Source organism: Anopheles maculipalpis, chromosome 3RL, assembly GCF_943734695.1.
Source record: "Anopheles maculipalpis chromosome 3RL, idAnoMacuDA_375_x, whole genome shotgun sequence".
Lineage (NCBI taxonomy): Eukaryota > Metazoa > Arthropoda > Insecta > Diptera > Culicidae > Anopheles > Anopheles maculipalpis.
Genome location: NC_064872.1, coordinates 80,476,961 through 80,502,387, shown reverse-complemented (window position 1 = coordinate 80,502,387; position 25,427 = coordinate 80,476,961). Strand labels below are relative to the sequence as shown.

Here is a 25,427-nt window from a genome sequence, read left to right as displayed (position 1 = left end):
GGAGTATGGGAGCGTGAGAGATTATTATAGTTTTTTTTGTTTTGTATGTTTGTGTGGAACTATTCAGGTTTTCGGGGTTTTGAGTAATATAGAGAAATGTGTGATACCGCCATGCTTAATGTCGGATGTTGGTTGTATTACAAACCAGCAGACAAAGGTGATTAGCATTTTTGTTTAAAATAAAATCACGTATTCCAGAAGCTAATAACTTACAAAAAAAAAACAAAGTAATAGATGGGAAGTCTATTAATATTCATGGATATCATTAGCTTGACTTTTTTACCAAGAAAAAATCTATTCAGCAAAGACTTTAAAGATGCTTAATAAACAATAGCATCGCCATTAAATTTGTCCATACGCAGTCAAAGTTTCTGAAGATTTTTTATTGTTTGTTCTATTTTCTTGCAGTATATGTTGATCCTTAGTGGACAATATTTCTTTGTCGTTCGGCTAGTACCTCATCTAGTGAAAATTAGAATGAAATTTAAATGAAAAACATGCATAATTTTACCAATAATGGAATTAGCGTACCCCTTGCCTCATTCGGATAAGAACTCTCTTTCAATTAAGGCAGGTAGAGTTTTATTGCTCTCAAAAAATGAGCCCTTCAATACATCGTATTGAATCGGATTCAATGATTTTTAGAATATATGAAATTATGATTTCTCTTGAGATAGATCTTAAAAATAGAGTTGAGATAGAAGCATCTTAAGGAAGAGTTGATGAGGAGTTATTTTTCATACCTAAAGGATCATTAAAAAACATCTAATGGAAAATATATCTACTGGATTGTATCGAAATCAATACCCACATGGTAAAATGAAAAAATATTTCCTATGAAACAAAATACGAAACAAACCATTACGAGTGCACTTTTGCTCTGCACAAGAGTAGTACAGAAACGACCCGTGGATGTAAAAACCATAATACTAATTGCTGTCGGTAGCAAATGCATATCAACCACCAATGGAGGTGTGGTGTTGCATCGTTTAAAAACTCTTTCCACAACTTCTGAAGCATGTTTTGAAATTGTTGCGATTGAATTCGAATGTAAATCACACCTCCGCACCGAACCACATGTTTGCCCGTGCGCGCTGTCCGTGCTGCTACTGCTTGCTACTTTTAATTGCCGACAAACCCGAAGCGGATGCACAAATATCATTTACTCGCTGTGCAGCGGTGCAACAAAATACTGCACTATCTGCATCCCATCCATCCCACTCGGTTGGTCGTGAAGACAATCATCAAGTGCACACGTTCTGGGATGACAATTTTCCATCCGTTCCGATGCAGAAGCTGTCCCCTTTTCCACGTGTGCGGTACCGCGGCAGACGGGAAGGCACCATACAATTGGTTTCCCGGTGGTTGTTGCTATTATTTCGTTGCAGTGATTTTTCCACAGGTGAGCAAATGGATTCGGGTAAGAAAAAAAAAAGATAGTGTCACCATGTGCTTTTCCATTTGCTTTCACCCGGAAAAGATGAATGATGGTGTAGCGCGCATCATCATCAGCGCGAGGACAAATCTCTTTTATTCTTTACAGTGACAGCTTTTTGTGTTGTGTTGTGAATCCACACGGTACACGGACAAACCAGTACACTGTGGCAAAGAGTTTTTAATCTGTGAAATGTAAAACCACACCTTTGCTGGAGCTTTTTCAGCGATATGTATATGTGTTCGCTGCAGAGTGCGGTTGAGTGACGGATCTTTAGTCAGACGAGAAACGGAAATTTCGCTCGCAGAACACATAAAAGTGAAACACTATCGCAATATCTTTTCCCGGTTGGAAACGAATACTGAACCGGTTGCAGTACTACTTGTAGTTCGTGTGTGTGTGTATCCGGTCGACGAACTTGCACCGTGCTGCACTCGTCTTTATGACAGTGAACATGCAAGTTGCAACCAACGTCATTCATACGGTCGTTTTGTTGATGTTGAGGACCTACTATTACGGAATCTAGAAGCGGTGTTGCTTTTTTCTCCCTTTCCTGCCTGGGTTGGGTGAGGAGACAGCTGCTTAATCAAGGGAAATGACAGTTATTCAATGCGGTATTCGATAGGAAAGCGAGGCACCGCTTGGTGGCATAATTGGAAGAAATTGACACAGGTTCAAGGTTATTTGGGTGTGGGAGTTGGTGTAGGTCTTTGAGAAATGTCTAGGATCGATACACGGTTAAGGTTGTACATTTTGAAGCCACCCGTAACAATGGGTATGTGAATAAATGCTCATTTTTTCTTCTGATTGAATGACCACTTTTTAAAGAATAAAAATAATATTAGTTTTGATATGCCTCTTTACCCTCTAAAGTCACAATTTCTCAGGTTTTAAGAGACAATTTCTTAGGTTTGATCTTCAAACCAAATCAGGCTTTTTCTTACATAAAATTAAATTAGGACGGCGATTAGCCTTGATGAACTAAAAACGAACGATTTACAGCAAACTGAAGTGGAGTTGGACTTCTTTTATTGTTGCCGTTGTTGATCCTGTGGCTTGCCAAAACCTTCTGCCTCTCGCCTCACTATTTTCCGCTATTTATACCTGTTTCCTTGCCCCAGAGTTGTTTCAACTCTGGCTGTTGTCGGCTGTTTCTTCCAATGGATTGCCGCGTGGATGCTACACTACTCCCCCTCTAATTAGCGGAGCGTAAAATGAACCCTTTTTGATATGTTATCTATGTGATGCGCGGGCTTCAACCTATCGACGGAGATGGATTCATGCCTTCCGTTTTTCTCTATTACAAAATATTTCCTTAATTTTCTTATTACCTCATACGGCCCTTCGTAAGGTGGTTCGAGGCCAGCTCTAACCCTATCAACTCTAACATATACTTTTTTACAGGTTTCCATATTCTTATCTATGTATACTTTAGTGTTCGATTGCCGTGGTGAAGTGGGAGATATTTTGCTAAAAACATTTTTCAAACGCGTTACATAATCATGTGTTTCAGGCATAGGTGCTAACGATGGAGCTAATAAATCTGCTGGTAGCCGTAAATTCTGTCCGTAAACTAACTCGGCAGGAGTACATTTAAGATCTTCTTTGTACGATATTCGTATTCCTAATAGTACTAAGGGTAACTTCTCAGTCCAGCGTTCAGAGGTGTCATTTGCCATCAATGAACCTTTTAATTGTCTGTGAAAACGTTCTACTAATCCATTTGCCTGTGGATGATACGCCGTAGTAGATATATGATGACTACCCAGCAACTTAGCTAATTCCGCGAATAGTTTGGACTGAAACTGCCTACCTCTATCTGTAGTAATGTTTACGGGACATCCAAATCGGGATATGTAATGTTGTACTAACGTTTTTGCTACTGTCTCAGCTGTTATATCGGACATGGGAAACGCTTCCGGCCATCTAGTATACCTATCAATTATGGTTAATATGTACGCCATATTATCGGAAAGTGGAAGCGGCCCAACTATATCGATATGTATGTGATCGAATCTACCTGATGGAAGGTCAAAACGAGACAAAGGTGTGTGCGTATGCCGATTGATTTTAGCTTTCTGACAACTATCACAAGCTTTGGTCCATTCATTAACATTTTTGTTCATACTGGGCCAAAAATATTTTGAAGATATAAGCTTTCTAGTCGCTCGGATTCCGGGATGAGATATGTTATGTTGTTCCCTGAACAGTGAAAATCTAAAATGCTCTGGAATGTAAGGGCGATTATTTCCGGTTGACATCTCAAAATATATCTCTTGATTGTTTATGTTTAATTTATCGATTTTGTATTTTGATGTTGGAGCTTGATTTTTTAAAAGCTTTTCTAATTCCGGGTCAGTCTTTTGACTTACAGCTAGGGAATTGTAATCTAGTCTTCCAATTTCACAATTTTCCCCAATCCGTGATAATGTATCCGCTACAACGTTACTTTCCCCTTTAATATAGCGAATATCGGAGGTGAATTGTGAAATATAATCCAAATGTCTGTATTGCCTGGGAGTTTTATCTGCTTTAGAGTGAATAGCTGTAGTGAGAGGCTTATGATCTGTTAGGATAAAGAAATCTCTACCTTCGATGAAGTATCGAAAGTGTTTGATGGCTAAATAAATCGCTAATAACTCTCTATCAAAAGTGGAGTATTTCTGTTCAGCCTCCGACAGTTGTTTAGAAAAGAATGCTAGCGGTTCCCAAGTACCATTATTGTCTTGTTGCAACACAGCTCCGACTGCTATGTTTGAAGCATCCGTAGTTATGTTGTAGTTAGCATTATTATTTGGATGTTTGAGTAAAGTGGCCTGAGCAATACTAGATTTCAATTTTTGAAAAGCTATTTCGCATTCCGGAGACCACTCCCAAGCGATTGACTTTAACTTGGTGTGGATGGCAATGTGTTTGTGCAACGGTTTCATTATTTCGGCGATTCGTGGAATAAACCGATGGTAGTAATTCACCATTCCCACAAAACGTTGTAGCTGCTTTAATGATTTTGGCTGAGGAAAAGTATTGATTGCTTCAACTTTATCCTTGGTTGGGGTAATACCCTTGCCATCAATATGATGCCCTAAAAATTCGAGCTGGGGTACTCCGAATACACATTTGGAATGTTTAAGTTTAACATCGTTCTTCGCCAACCTTTTCAGGACTTCCCTCACATGTGTAATGTGTTCCTCTTGAGAAGTGCTTCCTATTAAAATGTCGTCGATGTAAACGAAAACATAGTCCAAATCTTGAAAAATTGAATTAACGAAACGTTGAAAAGTGGGTCCAGCATTCCTAAGACCAAAAGGCATTCTTAGGAATTCAAAAAGACCAAAAGGTGTGGTTATCGCGGTTTTATACACATCTTCCGGGGCAACAGGAATCAAATGATATGCCTTTATAATGTCTAGTTTGGTAAAGTGTGAACAATTATGCAGATTCATCGCAAAATTTTGGATATGTGGGATTGGGTATCGGTCAGGGATAGTAACCGCGTTCAACTGACGATAGTCCCCACATGGTCTCCAATCACTATTGGTTTTAGCAACCATATGTAAAGGTGATGACACTGGCGATGAAGAAGGACGGCAGATGCCCAGTTCCAGCATATGCTGAAATTCAGCGTGGGCAGCCTTATGCCTAACTGGGTCAAGTCTCCTGGGTTTTGAGATAGGAAGTGTTCCCTTGGTATGAATGTGATGCACCACTTGATGGTTAATTGGTTTGTTGAAATCCGGGGAGTCCAATAGCGAAGGAAACTCCTTCAACAAACCTGTAAACACATCGTTAAAAGCAAATAATTTGGGCGATGGTGTATCAACCTTTGCTATACTTGCTTTTGTGGAGAGATTGGTAAGTGGATCCACCAATCGTTTGTTGCGTAGATCGACCAATAAACCATATCGCTTAAGAAAATCTGCTCCTATTATTGGATGGTTTACTGCAGCAAGCACAAAAGAATGAGGAAAAGATCGTCGCAATCCAAGTGAGACATTTAGAAACTTTACTCCAAACGTTGGAATAGGAGTTCCGTTTGCTGCAACCAAAATATCACTAGACTTTGTTAATACTCCGAAAACTGAATTGGGAATCACTGATACATCGGCACCACTGTCTATGAGAAAAGTGAGTTTAGAAACTTCATCATGAAGAAAAAGTCGGCATGAATATGGGAATTCTCCAACAGATTCGGTATCCGTGGAATTTATTCGTTTCTTGTCAGCCATATTGGCTACAAAACTGCAAGGCTTAACACATTTCGTTGCCGCACTACCATATTTGTTATGATACCAACAAAAAAACTTTTTCCCTTTCATTTGCATTCTTCCTCGCGAGAGACTACGCTTACGGAATTCTTTACGTGGAACTGATCGATCGCGATCGCGTGAGACATGCATTTGCTTAACAAGGTTTTTTAGTTCTGACAATTCACTTCTAAGCTCCGAGATTTCATTCCGACCTGGCTTTAAGGCACACGCACTAACCGATGCTCCCTTCGACGCTTCCCATATTTTATCAGCAATGGGTAATATTTCCGCAATGTTAGTTTTAGCCATGGAAATAATAGCAATTTCTATTGATTTCGGTAAACGCCCTAACCATAAACGAAAAACCAACTTATCTGAGAATTCGGTAGCTCCGGCCAGCTGCATCAGTCGTCGATGAAAATCTGAAGGGCTGCTATCTCCCATCTCGGCGTTGTACAGCAGCTTGGAGATCCGTTGTTCTTCGCTGATCGACAGGCGTTGCAGCAAAGCGTCCTTCAAGAAGGTGTAGCGATTGTTGGTCGGAGGATTTTGGACGATGTCGATCACTTTTTCGAGTATTTCAGGCGACATCGCAGTCAGCAGATGAGCGTATTTGGTGCGCTCTGATTTCGTTCCGGCGTTCTCAAACTGAGCCTCCGCCTGTATGAACCAGGTATTTGGCGAGCTGGTCCAAAATGGCGGCAGTTTGACCGAACTGATGACATCGCGGCTAGTCTGTGGCTGGACGACGGAACTTCTCTCTCTTGGTAGTGGCGTCATCGGCGGCGTGGTGATGGTTGCTTCATCATAACCATCGAGTAGCGGGAAGGTTTGCGTGGGCTGATTTTCGTCGTTGGTTGTCGCCATGGTTTTTATCGGGGTTCTTAGCATCGAAAGAACTTACGTCCCGATTACTTGCTGACGGTGTAGCAGGTATGGCAGGTAGACGGTGTGGTGCTGTGCGAATCAAGCGTCCCAAGGTGTGAGTGACGACACTGGGATAAGACGCCGATCTGGAGTGTGGGAGATGAGCGTTGTCCGTATGCTAGATACGTCTTTACTTGCACACGCGCGTCGTGTTTAGTAGCTCACTTTTGCGCAGGAACTTTCTCACTACACTCTTTGAAAATGTCCACACACTACACAAAATTTCTACACGTTCACACTTCACACGCGTCCACCGAACGACAAAAATTTTCACGTTGCGTCACGAAACTTCACGTGTTTGACTTGGCCGCGGACTGAGAAGGTTGGCAACCGGGTGATATTCTGGAACGATGCTGTCTCCGTTGAAACGTCTCCAGAGGGTGATGATAACCAAGACGGGAAGGACAATGATCAAAAGGAAGCTTGAATTCTAAAAAGAACTCTGAGTAGCGTATAAAGTAGCTCAAGTTCTGAAAAGAACTGTTTTTGCCGCCTGTCTTTGGTTTTTTCTGTTTCCCTTTTGCTCGCTGATTCGTGATCCTCAAACGGCAGCTCCTCTGCGAACACGTACGATCACGTCGGGGTCACCAATGAAGTGGAGTTGGACTTCTTTTATTGTTGCCGTTGTTGATCCTGTGGCTTGCCAAAACCTTCTGCCTCTCGCCTCACTATTTTCCGCTATTTATACCTGTTTCCTTGCCCCAGAGTTGTTTCAACTCTGGCTGTTGTCGGCTGTTTCTTCCAATGGATTGCCGCGTGGATGCTACAAAACTATTTAACTAATATACAATTTATATGAACATTTCTGTTATCAAGTTTTTGGTCCGTTTTTTTTCTGTTCGTAAGAAGAGTGTCTTGCATTCGTTTGAATTATCACAAAAACTTACCACTCTAATAAAAATATATATTTTTTGATGATTTCTTTTACCATTGTTTCCTAATTTTGGCTCAAGCATAATCAAAAAAATTAATGAACTAATTTGATATAAATGTTTCCAATTAGAAGCATCTCTTTCATACCTTAAATTAATGAAGTTAACAGAAACTAAATGTTGACCAAAAATTCACTGACTGAAAACCGCACCATCGGTAAGTTCTTCATGTGGTTTGACAAAACTCTTCGTTCGAGAATGCCAATGAGAGGGTCTGCTAAAAGACAGTTTACAGTTTCGATCGAGCTTTCTTTCCCGCGCAGTGTCTTAAATTAATTTCGTTTTCATTCTGACACGATTAAGCGGCAGCAGCGATCGATCAACGTGCTAAGAGAGTTATTTTGGCAATGAAATGCTCCACTTTTTGATGAATGGAACAGTGCGCACCGGTAACATACTGCCATACGACCTTGAATGTTTAATAACTGGTTATTCGATTTTTGCAAGCTTTGTGTTTTGTTTTTGGTTTTCATTTCGTTTTCCTACTGCATAAAAAGTATATTTGAAACACCGAAAAGAATGGTGGTGTATTAACATCATGCTTACATCATATTTAAACAGGTTCTTAAGAAATTTTGGGGAACTGACGACGGGATAAGTCAAAGCTATTAGCAGAAGCGAATTTATTAGAACCGACCAAACCGGGAATACGTATTTAAGTGTTGGCTTCAGAACAGAGTTTGTTGTTTGATTACGTTATTATAACCCGCTGGCCAATATGGTGAGACTAAATGGCTAATCATATTTTTGATTAAATTAGTATACATCTGTACCGGTGATAATTTATAGAACGCGTCAGTCTGCTGTGTTTTATATTGAGAATTTTATGTGATTTTACTTTCGTTCGTGGTAACCATTTTTAAGTGTTAATGTCTGGCATAGGCATTTAGTTGATTAAATTAGAATAACCCACACGGAGTCAATACTTAGAAACGTTCACTTGTAAGAAAATTTGTGCAGTGCAGAACTATAATAAATAAAATGTGTCACAACAACTGGTTTAAACGAGTATCGACAATATTTTCATACAAATTGTATTACGGTTTTTACAGTAATTTTTCTTTAATGGCACAGAAATAACTGAAATTATTAAGAATAATATTTTTGTTTTTGTTTTTTTTTATTTATCTGTGCAAATCAGCACTGTAAGAAAATATTTGCTGCTGTTATTTCCTTTCGCCTTTTTAATTAAAGCAAGGCTAGCTAGTACTGCAGAAACGTTTTAAACTAAGTGGGCTAATGATAATGCAAGATATTGCAAACGTCTGCATCAACACCCTAACGGCCGCAAATGTACTCTAGCCACTTGTCCTTGTTCGTGTGAGGAAAAAGTACTTAAGCAAAAGTTTCAACCTTGGGCTACATACACACCAACTCAAGAGGCGAACAGGGAAAATCCTTGGAAAACAATTATCTATGCTACGGTTGTAGAGTGCAGGAGGGGAATGAAAAAAAAGGAAGTAAGAAATGACACAACTTACCGATACAACGCCGGTACACTAGGACGATACTGCCCCGTGATGCATCCTATAATGAAGTGTTAAACCATTCGAAATCCGCTTGGGAATTAATCAACACGATGAAGCCGGTACACTGAAAAGAACTTCTATTTTGGCTTACATGACACGTCTTCAACATTACATCGGAAAATCGAAGGCCATCGCACCAAATTGACAACTACAGTCAATGTGTAGGATTGTTCGATGGTCGTGCGACAGTTAGAGGGCTTCCGTCTTAATTTGGTTCACGGGTCCTGTGTCCCACATTTGAATTCGATTGTTAGTTTTGCTGGGCGTTTTGAATGGGTAAGCTCATATGTATACAAGCAGCATTTGAGAGCACTAATTAGAACAATGCATAGTATTTCAGAATTTTTACCAACTCATAAGTTGTCTATAAGTCTAGAAGCCTGTCTTTGCTATATAATTCAATAAACATAAATAATGTGTTTTTTTTGTGTTTTTTTTTTTGCAGATAAGCACGATGAGTCTAGCTGCTATTGAGGTGAGTTGACGACTATCTTAATGCATTAATATTTTGTTAAATATTATTACTTAGCATAAAATAATTGTAACACAATACGTATAGATCAACTAAAAAAGACAAAAACAATTAAAGGTAATACATTTTCCCTTTGAGTTATGCTGACCAAAATGCTTCAATTATGTGAAAAGCTTTAGATTCGAAAGCTCTCGAATCGTTGAACTTTCGAGCAGTTGCGATGTAATGTAGTGCGACTTGTTGAAAGCTTCTGAGTGCTGCGACAAGCACAACGCAACATAACCCTCAAAGTGTTCCTTGTTTTTGTAAATAAATCATTTTTTTATAATAATTCTACCACAATACCAAAGTTATAAGGGAATAATACTGCAACTGTTTAGTTCCTACGCACGATGCGAAAGCTTTTAGTTAAATATAAAAAAAGATCTTCCACACGTTCCGGACATCACACCTCAATCGAGTAAATTTTCCATAACAATTCTTTTCTTTCAATTAGTTATCGTTGCAATGAATGGATGGTAAAATAGATTTACATACTTAGGTTTGCTGCAATTCCAAGCAAGCAGTCTTAACAGGAGCTTAAATATTTATTTCAACTGCTCGCCAATGCGAGATTGTTGCTTTGCAAGCAGAATATCATGCAACATCGCCAAAGGGGGTGAGATGTATTTCGACCCGCTGTCAAATAAAGATGCGTTTTGTCGATTATTCGTTTTGATGCTGCATATTCGCGATATTATTTACCTATTTTTTTATGTAAACAACATCATATTTTCACACATTGTGCTACCCGTGCTTCTGTTTATATATAATACTAAATATTGTTTTTATCGTTAGACTAAGATCGAAACGTTTACCATTTTTATTGTGTGTGTTTAGTTATATTTTTTATAAAGAATAAATATATTTTCGTTTAAACTAATTCTCAAGGTCCTTTGAGAAAAATTACCATATTACATTATGCGATGGTTTATGTAAAAATTGTTATTGGAATCAATTTCTTCCGATGCAAATCAATCGAAGCAAAAGGCCCATAGTTGACAAATACGAACACACGGAATTGTCAAGCCGGATAATCTTCACACAGTTTCTCAGTTGAGTGAAATCCGCAGTACAGAGCAGTACGAAAATTCATCGCGCGGGTTTATTTTTACTTAAAGCAAAACAAAACAAAACAAAAAAAAACGCTGCCCTTCCGCGCCGCATGCGGATCTAAACTGTGGTGTTGTGTTGTTTTTCGTGCAAGCGTGTGAGGGTGAGAAAGCGTGTGAGGGTTCACAGAGGCCTGCAATGTTTACGACAGTGCTTCCTATTTTTTATTGTAGGGTGGCAGACACCCTGAATACATTCTCTTGGCAACTGTAAAGGGTTCAGTTGTTTATCGTTTGCCGAAACGCCTATGCTCAAAAACGTGTCTGGTAATTTTGTGCCCAATTGAAGTCGAGAGGTGTTGATAGTGTATCGAAATTTAAAGCTTGCCGTACTACTAGAAACAAGCTTTTGCTCATTCTGTTTTGATATTTATTTGAAGGTATAGCGTTACACAAAAAATAGAGGAATAAGGAGAAAAAAAATTTTGCATTTAAGCAAAAACCACTATTTACACCTTTCCGTTCGTTACACCTTTACCATCTTTGGAAGGAATGAGACGAGATGAGTTAAGAGCGACATCGGCTTCGAGGGACCGGTTTTTTAAAGAAACGAATTTTCCTTTTTTTATTTCGCAACATGAAGAAGTCATTAGAAGTAGGAGCGTTGTTTAGCATCTTCTTTACAGTCAGACATCGAATTGTGGCACGCATTGTGCTCTGTGTGTGTGCTTGTGTTTAATAAACATATCGATAGCATACTAATGAAGAGTATACGAGTGCCATCGTATGCAGGGAATCTTTTCTTCTCGTTGCCAAGATGTTTGTATCTTGCTGTCGATTTGCGGTTGCGTATGCGCGCGCAGTTGTGTATCACCCCCGTGGGGCACAGTGAAACGTGCGTTAGTAGTGAAGGGTTAAAATGAGAATTTTAATTTTAAAACCAAATTCTAATCGTTCATGTATGATGTGTTTAGAAGCTTAAAAATAAACAATATTTTCAGTGTTATTACCTTCAAACGCGTTTGATAGCAACGCCTTATACTATTTGTTTTTAGTGTAGATTTTAAAAAAATTCTTTTGCAAATTGTTACATCGCATTCTATGCATTTTGCTCAATATTTTCGCAAGTAATTCTTGTTGGTGAAAATTATTAATTTATTGCCATCCCTTTCGCTGCTTGTAAAGCTACTACTTCTAGTGTGCATTCGTGTCCATGCACGAGCTACATCGACGGGTGTGTTGTTGCGCGCTTGCCACCCCATTTAGTCGCATCGTTTCATTCGTTCACGCAAGTTCGTGCCCGCCAGTACAGGTTCCGGACTGGGGTCGGTCCCTGTTTGTCGCTTGTTTCGCAAGAAACCGGGCGAAACGAAACTGCGATTGACTGAAACTTCTTAGTAGAAAGTGTGTACGATCGCTCTTAGAGTTAGAGGTACTTAGGTTAGTTTAGCGGACAAGAGATTTCCGAGTGTGGTACCTTTAATCGCAAAAGCCCACTTTTATGTGTCAGAATTGAAGAAAGAAAAGAAACATTCATATAGTGGAACGCGTACTTTTTCGTTGTTGTTTTGGCAGCCACTCAACGCCACAACGCTAAGCTGTGTCTCGTGTGACAGTAGTGCGCCCAATAGTCGGTATGTGTCACCCTCAAGCGTTGTGAATTGTGGAGTATATTTGTGTTGTATTGTTTTTCGACTCGAGTACTTGTTCGAAAAGTGAAGGGTTTTGTGTGTGTGTGTGTGTGTTCGTCCAGACCAGAAAAGGGATGGCGTTTTGATTGCAAGGTTTGCTCCCATTATTTGGAGCAAAAATATGTTGCTTGGAACGGGTGGCAAGTGTTACCAATGGGAGCAAAACGCGAATCCAGACGGAGCTTTCGCGCTGTGAACTTTACAGCATCCGTGTTTGTAGTGCGTTTTGGTTGCTGTTGGTTGTTGTGCTGTGACAGGTTGGTTGGCTGTGAAATAAAGAGTCCTATCATATCATTTTAACAGCCAGTGGCCAATGAATGTGTATGTGTGTTTGCTGATTAGTGAGTTGAGAGCTGTGCTCACCCTTAGTGTGATGTTTAACGGTGTGTAATGTTCTAAGAGTGTTAAGAAAAAAAAAATGCAAAAAAGCTAGATAGATAGCAAAAGAAATAAATACAATCACTCACTCCTCTAGTGGCGTGTTTGCCCCTGTGCAGTGCAGTGAGCTGGATGGGCCCAGCCGTGGAGCAGAAACCACCGATGGGTGGGTGACGAAAAAGAAGGTGGCAGCTCTAGTGTTTGGTTGAATTGATAAGAAGTGTAAACATCACGGGTAGAAACGGCACACGATTTTCCTGCCACCCCGTTTGAAGTGTGTGCATTCCTTGGTCCTCTCCCGCCGTCCCCCTCGCCTGGGTTTTGACCAAAATCGAGCATCAACGCATAATAATTGCAGTGCGCGTGTGTGAGTGTCGAAGCATCATCGGTGAACTTGACCGGAAGCGATAGCCCAGAATCGATCTCTACTCGTCCGTTTTTGCTTTACGCTGGTGGTATTGATGTGAGATGCTGTGTTGATGATTTGCGAATGTGTGCGAGAGCAAGGTGTAAGCAGCACGAGATAAAAGGTAATAGAAGCTCATTCTTAAGCTAAGGGTTGATGATAAGGGTAGAATGTTGAAAGACATTTACAGCATGAGCAACTCCTTTGTTTTATTTAATGAGAAGGAAAGCAGGAGAGCATTGAAGGGAGCTATCCTAGAGTATCCCCTAGAGTGTGAGAGAGTTGTTGTAAGGTTGTATAAAATTCTGATACAAAACAACCTTGACCCAAATTTGTGAAGAAGAAATGCATCATAAAATAGTTGGAAGTTACCAAATTTTCATTTGATTGTTTTGAGTCCTAGCGATCTAACTATCAGCTACCCAACGCCTTATATAGCTTGGTTTTTATGTACAAGCAGAATTTTATTTTGTTAACGGGTTCTTTTGAAGCAACTGTGGAACAAGCTGTCAAGTATCAAAATGTTCCGCTTCCTGATCACTAGCTTTTAGCAATTTGGCTTGTGGAGCTTCTGCTCTTTTTCGGAGAAACGCGAAAACTTCGAATGGTTATCAGGTCCCAGCCATCCAACAGTCTTGCCATAGAACCATAGAATGCAGACCAAAAATTGTAAGAGTCCTGTAGAGATGTAGAGTCGTGAAGGTAATTGTTGCTTCCTACCTTGGGCCACGCCGCATTTGTCCAAACTTTGAAGAAGGGCGTAAACAAGACTGGTATTGTGATACAAAATCTACAATCGAAATCCTCCGTGCCTGAGTAGTGTGAGAATAGTACCAATAGATAGCAGCGACTCACAGCTCTACTCAATCGGAAAACTGTTTACAATTCTATTGTGGTCAAAACGAAGGAATCACTAATCGCCAAAGGCTTGACAGCGCTGAGCTGATATTTTTTACAGTCATGACTAAAATTCCAACGAGCCATAAAGCTTCCCAGGAAAGAGAAGTGAGCAGGTTTATTTTTGGAAGAATATTTCATATCTCTTCAGGGTTTTTTTTGTGCAAGCACGAAAAGCATAATAATTTGTTACATGATTGGACGTGATGTTTGTTACGACCCATTTCCTAGTCTTATCTAACAAATAGCTTAAAAATAGTTCTTGATAACATATTGCTATTAGTGTTAACCTATCAATTGCCCTTATTATTGCCAAGCTTATCAGTTTCCATACGAAAAGGCGGCTTATCTGTGTACGTGTAGGCGTTCGACTGTGTAGGTCCCAATAGCTGGCATCGGTTTCGTTATTTTTTTGACGATTTTCTATTCGCAAAAAATTTCTTTACTAGAAGCTAGAACTTTTAGCACAAATTTTTCAAAGCTTAGCAACCACATCGATTAGTGGCCGGTTGGGGCCAAGGTAAAGGCCGATAGTAGCGGAGCGGGTTTGCCGTAGCAGGGTTTTTGCAAATTGCTCCTTTCCTATCGAAAGAACACAACTATCGTCGTCCCCCGGACGCGGTGTGATTGAACCGAGCGAAGGGCTTCGGTTACTGTTACGACAGGGTCGAGCGAACAGTCAAATCCAGTTCGGCTAGTGTCAAACCAGCCCTCAAGGTGATGTGTTCGTCGCCTTCATTATCAACCCTTCTAGCTGGCAGGCCCGTATTCACCTGGTTTCTCTTACTAGATGTTGACTCGTACTACGGTTGTTCGTGCTGCGTTTTTTAAGCTCGTTTTGTGACTTACTCAAGCTGCCCTTTAATAAATGCCCTTCGTCCATACATTGGAGGATGCATTGATCGTGGTCTCTGAAATCACTTGATCGTTTGATCGAGTTCAACCACTAAACAGTAGAATACAACCTATCAAACGAGATGTTCATTAAGGGCGTTGTTTTACTATCGAAGAAAAGGATTGGTAGTCTTACGCCCAAAACAGAGGACTTTGTATGCGTTTTGAGGCTTGCGTGCGCGTGCAGCGCGAAGTGTTACACACAGTGACCACAACAACACAACCGCAAACGACGCTTTCGACGACAATGATGATGTAATTGTTGAATTTATCAGCTGACAACTGTTCGGGTGACGAATGTGGCTGTGATAGGGAGTTTCTTTCCATCCGTTTTGTTTTGTAATTTGTATCATGGATTTTATGGACGCTGGAGTCTGTGGTGACAGTTGCGCGTTTTTGTTGCCGTTGACGCAATTCGCTGGTTCGGTGGACTGGCGAAGAATAAAGCGTCCAGTCCAGAATAATTGATCGAGATCACATCTAAAAATTTAATGAAGTCAGTTATGCCTTTCCAATGTCCATTGTTAATACTACCGAGAGAGGTAGAATTGCTCCGTATTCCTGCATCTCGTCGATTAGTATGCGAATATTAGGATCATTTGATTACCTCAAGATGAGTTTCTTTTTTGATGCAATTGATGTTTCTAGTGAACAAACAAAACGACCTAGGACACAGCAAACGGGGTATGCGGCTTTTGTTTTGAAAAGTATCGAATGTCATAAGAAACCGTGTACTGATGCAATTCGTTAGGTCTTTCTCACTCGCTCACGTCACCGTTTAGGCCCAGCATCGTGCGTGCAAGGGCGGTCAGTTATGCAAGCGAAAGCCAAACATCTCGGTTTGGGTCAGGCAAAAGATTTTAGGGGCTTTTTTTTTGAGCAACCTATTCCATTCCACATCCAATCGAGCAAAGTACATCTCTTGGTGCGCGTTCAAACTTAAGCCATGTTTACCCTGATCTCTTCCCTGGGTTTTCGGAATCGGTGGACTCTGCACACTTGGTGGTGGTGGTTGCCGTTTTGTGTGAAAGTGGTTTTACGCTGGACCAAGAAAACGAGATGCAATCGTACGAAACTTAACGCGTCGCGACGTTTGGTTTGGAACCCCAGAGCGTGTGTGTCACCCCATTAAGGTTACGAGGAGCGAAGACTGGAAGCCTTTCCGTTTGGTCCGGTTTTGTGCTCCGTAGCTTGTTTTTTTGCAGAAACTGTGGCGATGGCTGCAAACGCGTACTTACACATTCGTCGCCATATTTATCCGAAAGCTAGACTACGTAAACCTGATTCGACGTCTTCAGTGTTCCCGTGCGTGCGTTCCCTGCAACGGGTGGCCGAGAGTGGTGGGGCCGAGTGAAAGTGAAAGTTTATGTTCTCCTTCACCAGGCACTTACCAACCGAACCCACACGCGACTATTTTGCACCCATTCCCTTGTACGTACGGTCGTAGTTATTCCGTTTCCGGTTTGGCTGTAAACCCCCGCCGGAGGGGGAGCCTTTTGCTACTATACTGTGACGAGGAATGGCAATGGTTTGTATATGGATAGAAGAAAAAACACACACACTAACACAGCGCTAAACCGCTCCCTCTTCGTCACGGTCTGTTGCTTGAGGGTTGAGGAACAAGTACGCCACTTTAACCACAGTGCGCTGGTTCCGCAATGTTTTCGCCGCCACCGTATAATGGTAGTGAACCGTCGCGAAAGAAAGTGCGCCGATGCGCAAGGGAATAGCACGCCTGAAGACGGTGGATGGGACAAACGTTGCCTTTTTTTTTTCTTTAGTGCGCATTTGCGTTTTTGAACGATCGTTTGGTTACCGGCTGCGCGCAGAATATGTTTCCATGTACTAAACATTTCTCAACAAACAACTTGCGGTTAGGTGCATCGAGCTCAAAGTGTCACCAAAGTCTCCCTTTTAAGCGGTTTGGTACAGAAGAAGATAAAAAATATATCAAAACTTAGTAAAAACTGAAATTTGAAAACTTTCTATGCAATAAATTTGAAAAAATAGGCAAGTCGGAGAAACATAGGTAGAAATTGTATTCTAAAATACTTTTGCATGATTATATTTTATACCTCAAAATAATAAAAAAAAAATGCTCTCCTTCTCTACTGAGTACGACGCCATGGTAAAAATTAAATCTATGCAAAGTAATATGAGTGGGTTTAACTAGTGCCGAGGCCGAGTCCGAGTGGCTACTGGTGACGATTATTTCGGTTGTTCGGTATGAGCACAAAATGTTTAATGTTTTTTTTTTTTTAAATCGAATGGCAATTTTAATGACAGAATTCGAATGATAAGCGACATAAACAGTTCGAAATATGCGGAAATTTCCTTTTTTGAAGAAATTAAAGTGCCTACAAATCATTGACAATGGCCTCTGAGTATTCCGTGGCCTGCAATCTAGAAATGTTCTTTGGTGCAAGCAAGCTTCGCTTTGTTGGATTATCATCACTGCATGTCTTATAAAATATGATTTTTCGTTCACTGTTTGTTAGACGAAAATATTGCTTTAGGGAAATTATTGACTGTATTGATTAATTTGGGAAAATTTAAGGGGTAATTATGGGTCGTTCCGGTGGTTACAGCTAAAGCAACAGCGGTACCGGTCTTCACACGGTAGTAGCATAGTCCAATTCCCATCCGAACCGTACACCCGTGAAGAGAACTCTGGCACAAGCAAAGTCTAGCAATCCATTTGATTCCCTGGTCGGTCATTAAGTCGGTCTTTATAGTGTTAAAACACTCCCAGCTTTAACTTCCTGTTACCGATACGTTATGGTATAATATATTTAGCATAGGTTTTCGGCTATCTTTTCCGTTCCGGCTACGGGTATTCAAAACAACTTATGGTTAAATTCCCTACATGCCTATGTACTATTTACCGTTTATGCTATTCGTGCAAAAGTGAGACGCGCATTGTTACAACATGCGCCAAGTCTTTTGCTCGGTGTGTCTGGATGGAGAAAGCGCAAACTTCAGCACTATTTTCGCTTAAGAGTCGCTCGCCCTGTCGACGGCTTTCAACCACTATTGTTTCCTGTACACAGAGGGCTATTGCTTTCCAGTCAATGGATGGCTGTGGTGTGCGTTGTGGACCTTTAGGCTCGCCGTGGTGTACGCTCATGTGCGTTGACGATGTATCCGCTGATGATGTTCGGCGAAGCAGGTGAAGGCTTCCTATTTACACACCGCTTTTTTTTAACGTGTAAGAAATGAGAAGTCTTTAAAGAAACAGCACACCACACACACGCACATGACACTCTTTGGCATCTTTTAGTGTGCGTGTGCACGCTTCGCGGTGCGCGAGAGACAAACAAAGACCACATACACATCGTAAAAGCTTTAACCAACCACCCCACACATAACAGTGCGCGCTTAGAGGTGCACAGAGGGTGCGTTTTTGTGCGTGCGTATGCATTTGCATGGGGTGGGCATAATTAAATTTTTGTGACTTTAACCATTGTTTGGGGAACGGTGGGGAAAGGTAAATGGATCGCGGACGCGGGGAATAGTATCGGGCAAGCGGTGGATTATGTCTGCGTTTGCATATGAACATACACGACGCGCATCTGACGGGTGCGAGTGGCAGTTTTGGTCGCTGGCAGTGAGTTCGTTGCCTTCTGCTGGTGGGGTAGCTTATGTGTGTGGCCGTGAGGCTGTTGGCGGGGCACCGGATCGAGATGAATGTTATGCATTTGACCAAAACCTTTCCCAGCTGATCTTGGTGCGGCCACTCGCTTGCCTCACCCACCATCACTTTCCCGGCCGCTTGCTGTTGCCTTGGGAGGTCGGTTGTTGGTTTCGGGTGTTTGTTTTGGTTTTGGATTTTGACTCTCGAAATAGTGCGCGGCACGGTTGCTCGGTTGCATAGTGTCTTGACCAATCGGTTATAGCATCAATTGTATGTAAACTGTTTACTAAAGCGGTTGTGTGGATTAAATTTGAAATATCAACTAACTAATAGAACGGTATGAAGGTTTTATTGGGAACTATTGCTTGGCCTAACGATCATACTGGTCTGCTAGACTTCATGCTAGCCATCCAATGGCTTACGAGGCTTATATTCGGAATTGTAGGTTTGAACTATTTGCAGCATTAATGAACTCAAAAATTAATCAAAATATTACCAAATGGGCTCACTGAGTAAAGCTCTGATCTGAAATAATTATTTTACACAAATCAAATTGTTTTAGTTTATGTTTAAATAAGACAACCTTCTTCTATTCGCAAAACGGACTGATAATATTTAAGTTTTTTGTGATACTTTGAGGATCTTTACTTTTAAAATAAATCTTAGTAAGGCAATAGCACTCTTGTTTAAGATCGAAAAGTAACATCCTTTGGGCACGTTGTCAACACGACTGATTCGGGTCTATGAGCTATAAAGAAGGAAGTCAACAATGGGTAACCAATACATGTCAAAGCTAAGCCTAAGAAGAAGAACTGTTCTGTTATGTATGATGGGCAAATAATTCAAACTTAAATTCTCATTCATTCCAAATTAAAATTGATAATTCCTTTTCGATTCTCTTCGTGCCATTCATTAATGTCCATGGCAATGTCCTTCCGTCGTATGGTAATGGAAATGTTACACATTCGATGTCAACACTTTTTTTCTATCTACAGCCTTAACTTACCGTACGTCGTTGCGATAAATGTTGTAACTTGTCTTAAAAATACACTGTTCTTTCGCGGATTTAATTTCGGATAAGTTTTGTTTGTCGCAGCTAATAGTTACCGGTTGATTCGCTTTTGAAAATGGAGAGAGCGCAAAAAGCCTTTTCGCCCCCTATTTATTGTCTTTTGAGGAACAGTTGGTTCCCTTGCCATCACCACAACAACAATCTTTTGTGTGCCGCAATCCGCTCCTCCGACAAGTCGACTGTCGGAGGATTTACAAAAAAGTAAAACAATGTTCCAACATCCTCCCCCACCTTGACGGATGTCAAAACCGTGATCCTATCAGCATGTGTTGTCCTCGTTGTCGGTGCGCAGCGGCAAGATGCAAATTTTCGTGATCGGACGCTTTATTATTCCCTTCGCGGTTTTCAGTGTTACCACGCGCACGATCTGATCCTCTCCGGGGTGAGTGTGTATGATGCGTGCTAGAGGCCAACGAGTAGTAGGTAAAGATTCGTCCATTAGTATCACCAACCTGCCGGTAAGTATGTTGTTGTTGTTGCTGCCCGGCCGTGTGTAACTTTTCTGCATCTCTTGTAGGTATTCGGTGGCCCAATGTTTCCAAAAACGTTGCACTAGCAGCTGCCACTTCTGAAGATCATCCAGGGTGCACGATTTCAGGTGAGTGTAGTCCGGCTCGGGAACGGCATGCATCGATGTGCCGATTAGAAAGTGTGCCGGTGTTAGTGCAGCTAGTTCGTCGGGATCATCGGATAGTGGTAACAATGGTCGGGAGTTCATTGCTGCCTCTATTTGTTGAAGCACGGTACAGTAGCCTTCGTAAGACAGCCTCGTGCCGCTTAGGTGCCGGTAGAGATGTCTTTTCGCGGTTTTGACTGCTGCTTCCCATAATCCACCGAAGTTTGGAGCTTTCGGTGGAGTGAAGTGCCACGTGATGCCCTTATTCGCACAATCAGCAACAATGACGTTCCGTTGTTGCTCGTCGTCGAACATCTGAAAAAGCTCCCTGAGCTCGCGTTCGGCTCCTTCAAAATTTTTACCGTTGTCGGAATGGATGTGGGACGGTAGGCCGCGGCGCGAAGTAAAACGTCGTAGTGCGGCTAAGAATCCTGCGGTTGTGAGGTCTCCCACGAGTTCAAGATGAACAGCCTTCGTGGTGAAGCAAACAAATACGCACAGGTAGCTCTTAGTAGCTGCGGCCCTTCGATGCGCAGGCTTTAAGTAGAACGGTCCGGCGTAATCCACTCCAGTGATGGAGAAAGGCCGGCTCGGTGTAATGCGTGATGATGGGAGTTGACCAATGGGTTGCTGTGCCAATGCGGGATCTTGGCGAATACAGCGAAAGCAATTCCGCACGATGCTTTTCACCAGTCGACGTCCGTCTAGTGGCCAATACTGCTCTCTCATCTGGGATAGTAGAAGTCTTCCGCCAGCATGCATAAGTTGTTCGTGGTAATGTTCAGCCATGAGACGGGTAAACTTATGCTGTTTAGGAAGCACCACGGGATTGGTACGGCAACTGCGAGAGCTTTAATCGTCCTCCCACTCGTATTACGCCTGTCTCGTCGATGAAGGGGCTTAACTTGCGTATCGATGACTGCTTCCATAAGGCTTCTCCCTTTGTCAAGTGCTTGATTTCGTGAGCGAAGGCATCCTGCTGTGCTAATCTGCAAAGCACAATTTTAGCTGCTTCCAAGTGTTCTGGCGTGATGCTTAGTGGTGCTACGTTGTGGTGTAATGATGGTTGTGTGCGCGCCTTCAGTTGAGTATTACGCGTAAAACGTACGCAGTACCCAATTATACGCACCAATCTGCCGGATTTCTAGATCCACTCCGTCGATGGAATCAGGCTTTGAGCTGGGCCATGACGATGAAGGAAAAGCTAGCCAATCCGGACCGGAGTGCCACTGTCGACTTTTGATGAAATTCGCTGCCGACATGCCGCGAGAGACCAAATCGGCCGGATTGCTGGAACCAGGAACGTGTCGCCATTGTCGCGGATGAGAAAAGCGCTGCACTTCAGCAACACGGTTCGCCACGAATGTTTTCCACGTATTGGGTGGAGATGCTATCCACTTCAGCGTTACAGTTGAATCTGACCAGAAGAAGGACTCGACGCTATCGATCTGCATCGCCTTCTGGACCCGGTGATGGAGATGGGCTCCCAAAACAGCTGCGTTGAGTTCGACTCTCGGCAATGTGACGCGTTTAAGAGGTGCTACTCGGGACTTCGATGCTAGTAAGCTGATCCGTATTTCTCCTTCCTCGTTTTCACAACGCGCGTAGATACAGGCTCCGTAGGCTGCTTGGGAGGCATCGGTGAACGTGTGGAGCTCTACTTGTGAATCAGGTAAAAGAACATGACGATTAGTTTTATACGTAGCTAGAGATTGCCATTCATCACTAATCGTTGTCCATTTGTTGTAGATCTGTTCGGGAACGGGATCATCCCAGCCGGATTTTAGCAGCCATAATTCCTGCATTAGCAACTTTGCACGGACCAATACAGGTGCAATCAGCCCAAGCGGATCATACATCTTCGCGATGCCTGATAGTATGGATCGCTTCGTTGAGGATGTTGATTCAACACAAACGTTCGAATCAAAACACAGCTCATCAGATTCTGGTTGCCAGGAGATACCGCGTGTTTTCACCGTTTCATTGGGAATGAACTTCAACGATGACTGTGTGCCGATCTGATCAGCACTTAAACCGCTGAGAACACTTAGATGATTCGATGTCCACTTGCGCAATTCGAATCCACCTTTCGCAAGCAGATCCGATAGCTCCTGGCGAAGACGGACAGTATCTTCTACTGTATTGGCACCACCAATGAAATCATCTACATAGTCCGCTTTTAGTTGTGGATCGCGTTCCAGCCTCCTTTCCAGCAATTCGAAGCGTCTTAATGCTGTTGCCTTGGACTGGCCGAACTTCACGTTAAAGTCAGGCTGTCGAGGTAAACGGACGATATACCGACCCGAATCGTCGCGTTGGGTGGTTTCTTTAAAAAGTGTTTCGCATAGTTGTTCTTCAGGTGAATAGCAATCTCTAACCTGTAACTCTTCTACATTCCAGAATCGTTCGAGCGATTCCTCTAGAGTGCTCATGCAAACGATGGATGTTGCATTCGAGTTTTCCTCAGCAGGATTCAAAGACGGTGCTGAGCCGCTCACGACCCATCCGAACACACTTTCGATGAGGACGGGAAGCCCTGACGAGATTTTATGTTGTGCCCCACTTTGAAAGAATTCGTGGTAATGCCGGGCACCGAGGATGAGATCTAGCGGTGCCGACTTATGAAACTGGGGGTCAGCAAGCATAAAATTCGAGGGTATTTGCCAATCATTCGCGTTCACGTCATGTGCTGGCAGATTCCCTATCAAGTTGTCTACTATCAAAAAGTCGGCGCTCAACTCATACGGGCTCGTTCGTGATGAAATGTTGGCACGCACCGATTTTGTCACCGGGGTGTTCGAATTTCCCGCTCCGATAAGTGCGATGTTAATCGCATCGCATTTAAGCGCTAATCTATGAGCAAGCCGGCGGCTCATAAGATCAGGCTGAGACGCACTATCTAAAAGTGCTCGCGCAGGATGAGCGACACCGTGCGCGTCAACTATCCGAACTACGGCAGTTTGGAGAAAAACGTGATCGTACGTTTGCTTGCTCGCGTGTGCTGCTACGTAGTGTGCTTGTGTATTCGCCATGTGATCGTTAGTGCTGTGTGGTGCATTTACGGGAGCATTTCGCGCAGCTGGCGTGGTGGGTGCAGTGGGAAATGTGCCGTGTGAAACTTGTGCGTGTAGTAGTGTGTGGTGCGCTAAATGGCAGTGTCGACACTTGTATTGCGAGGAGCAATCACGCACTCGGTGATTGTCCCGCAAGCAATTTAGGCAAATTCGTGTGTCTAAAGCTGTTCGGTATCGTTGTGCAGGATCCATAGCAAGGAATCGCTGGCATCGCGTAACGGCGTGAGGCATATTGCATACAGGGCAACTGTGAGGTTCTCTATCGGCGGTCGCAAAGCTCGTAGCGCGCAGTAAATTTGGACGTCGCGTGTGTGTGATAGGCTCCGCGAGTGACGTATCTGGTTTGTTTACTAACAATGTTTCGAGTACTCGCATTCGACGTTGTAAGAAAATTACAAGATTCTCGTAGCTTGGATTTTCGTCATTGGAAGCGTGCTCTTCCCAATCACGGAGCGTGATTGTTGGCAGCTTGGTGCACAATAAATGCTCCAAAATACTGCTCCAAGCGTCAGTATCTTCACCCAAGTGGTGAAGCGTATTTTTGTGGCGCTCAAATTCGTCAACCAGCTGATGAAGGGTCAACGCACCTTCGTGCCTGATCGGCTTCATGCTAAACATGGCCTGCAGGTGACGCTTTTTTAGCAAATATTCATTGGAATATCTTGCAGTGACCATTTTCCAAGCTTGGTCATAATTTGCCGCACTGATTGTAATCGCCTCGATAACTTGCGCCGCTTCACCCTTCAGCGCTGCACGCAAGTAGTGAAATTTTTGTATGGCGGGCAAATCTACGTTGTCGTGTATAAGACACTCGAAAGTGTCCCGAAAGGTCAACCATTGCATGTAGTCACCATTGAATTCCGGGAGTGTGATGGTGGGCAATTTTATTCCCTTCAGGGAGCTGTTGCCAGCCTTTTGCTGCGCGGCCTCATTACGCGAAATTTCCTTCATTTTCGCTTTCAATTCGCCTTCCACGTAGATTAAGCGTGGCTCGAAATCCTGCCTCAACGCGTCGTTATGCTCGGATTCTTCAACAGTGGTTGATGCATCTTCCAGCTGTTGTTGAATGTTCTCCAAATCGTTTGCCAACTGCTGGACTTTATTAAGTCGTATTTCCACGGCATTGGAGTCTCGCTCGGGATCAAATTCCCGTAAAAACTGTTCGTGTCGCACCAAAGTAGTGAGCAAAATCGTCCTTCGTGAAGCCAAAATTGTTTGAGTGGGCATTTTGTTAAACGGTGCGAAAGTTGCGTACTCGAGTGTAGTGTACAAAAATGCGAGCTAACTACCGAAATGCGCGCGCGTGGATTATGCTAAACTTATCGAAAAAATCGCGAGTATTCGGGTTGTAAATATCCTGGTCACGGCACCAATGTTCTTTCGCGGATTTAATTTCGGATAAGTTTTGTTTGTCGCAGCTAATAGTTACCGGTTGATTCGCTTTTGAAAATGGAGAGAGCGCAAAAAGCCTTTTCGCCCCCTATTTATTGTCTTTTGAGGAACAGTTGGTTCCCTTGCCATCACCACAACAACAATCTTTTGTGTGCCGCAATCCGCTCCTCCGACAAGTCGACTGTCGGAGGATTTACAAAAAAGTAAAACAATGTTCCAACATACACTGTTGACGATCTCCTAAATAAGAATATCCATAATGAAGCTCCTTTTAGTCGATTAAAATCTAAGTTAAGCTTTTTTTTCTAAACAATAAACATTTTATATAGCAATACGGCCTGGCCGTCCCTTATGAATAAAAAAAAAAATAAAAAAATAAACATTTTATATTAAAAGGTCTTATTGTGTTCGTTGGTGAGATCGATTCTAAAAAATGCCAACATAATCTGGACTTTCGTAGCTGCCACAGCCGCATGCTAAAATCTTCCGCAAAATTGTTAGTGCCCATCGTCGGTGTTCGATCGCGGAACGTTCGGAGAGATTTTTATTAACTAAATTTGTCCTATTTTTAATTTTCAAAATGTCACTCATGCACTATATACTGTAGTGAACTCAGCGAATTGTTCTTCGTCAAGTTTTTGTCTCACCGTTGTGCGTGAACGGTCGGTTATCACCTTAAGCCGACCGATGTAGTTTATGGAGTCTAGAAACAGTTGTAGTGTCCCGCAAATATCATTTAA

The 25,427-nt window shown here is 42.3% G+C and overlaps 4 protein-coding genes across 5 annotated transcripts in view; 2 read left to right on the top strand and 2 right to left on the bottom strand.

The window, feature by feature from the left end:
- Positions 1-25,427, bottom strand: part of LOC126561488 (uncharacterized) — a 581,387-nt gene that overhangs the window by 86,509 nt on the left and 469,451 nt on the right. The window lies entirely within an intron of this gene.
- Positions 1-25,427, top strand: part of LOC126563452 (H/ACA ribonucleoprotein complex subunit 3) — a 334,268-nt gene that overhangs the window by 38,171 nt on the left and 270,670 nt on the right. The window lies entirely within an intron of this gene.
- LOC126563527 (uncharacterized) overlaps positions 1-25,427 on the top strand; it is a 387,646-nt gene that overhangs the window by 268,105 nt on the left and 94,114 nt on the right. The window lies entirely within an intron of this gene.
- The window catches only part of LOC126562593 (replication factor C subunit 5), a 431,263-nt gene that overhangs the window by 374,549 nt on the left and 31,287 nt on the right, over positions 1-25,427 (bottom strand). The window lies entirely within an intron of this gene.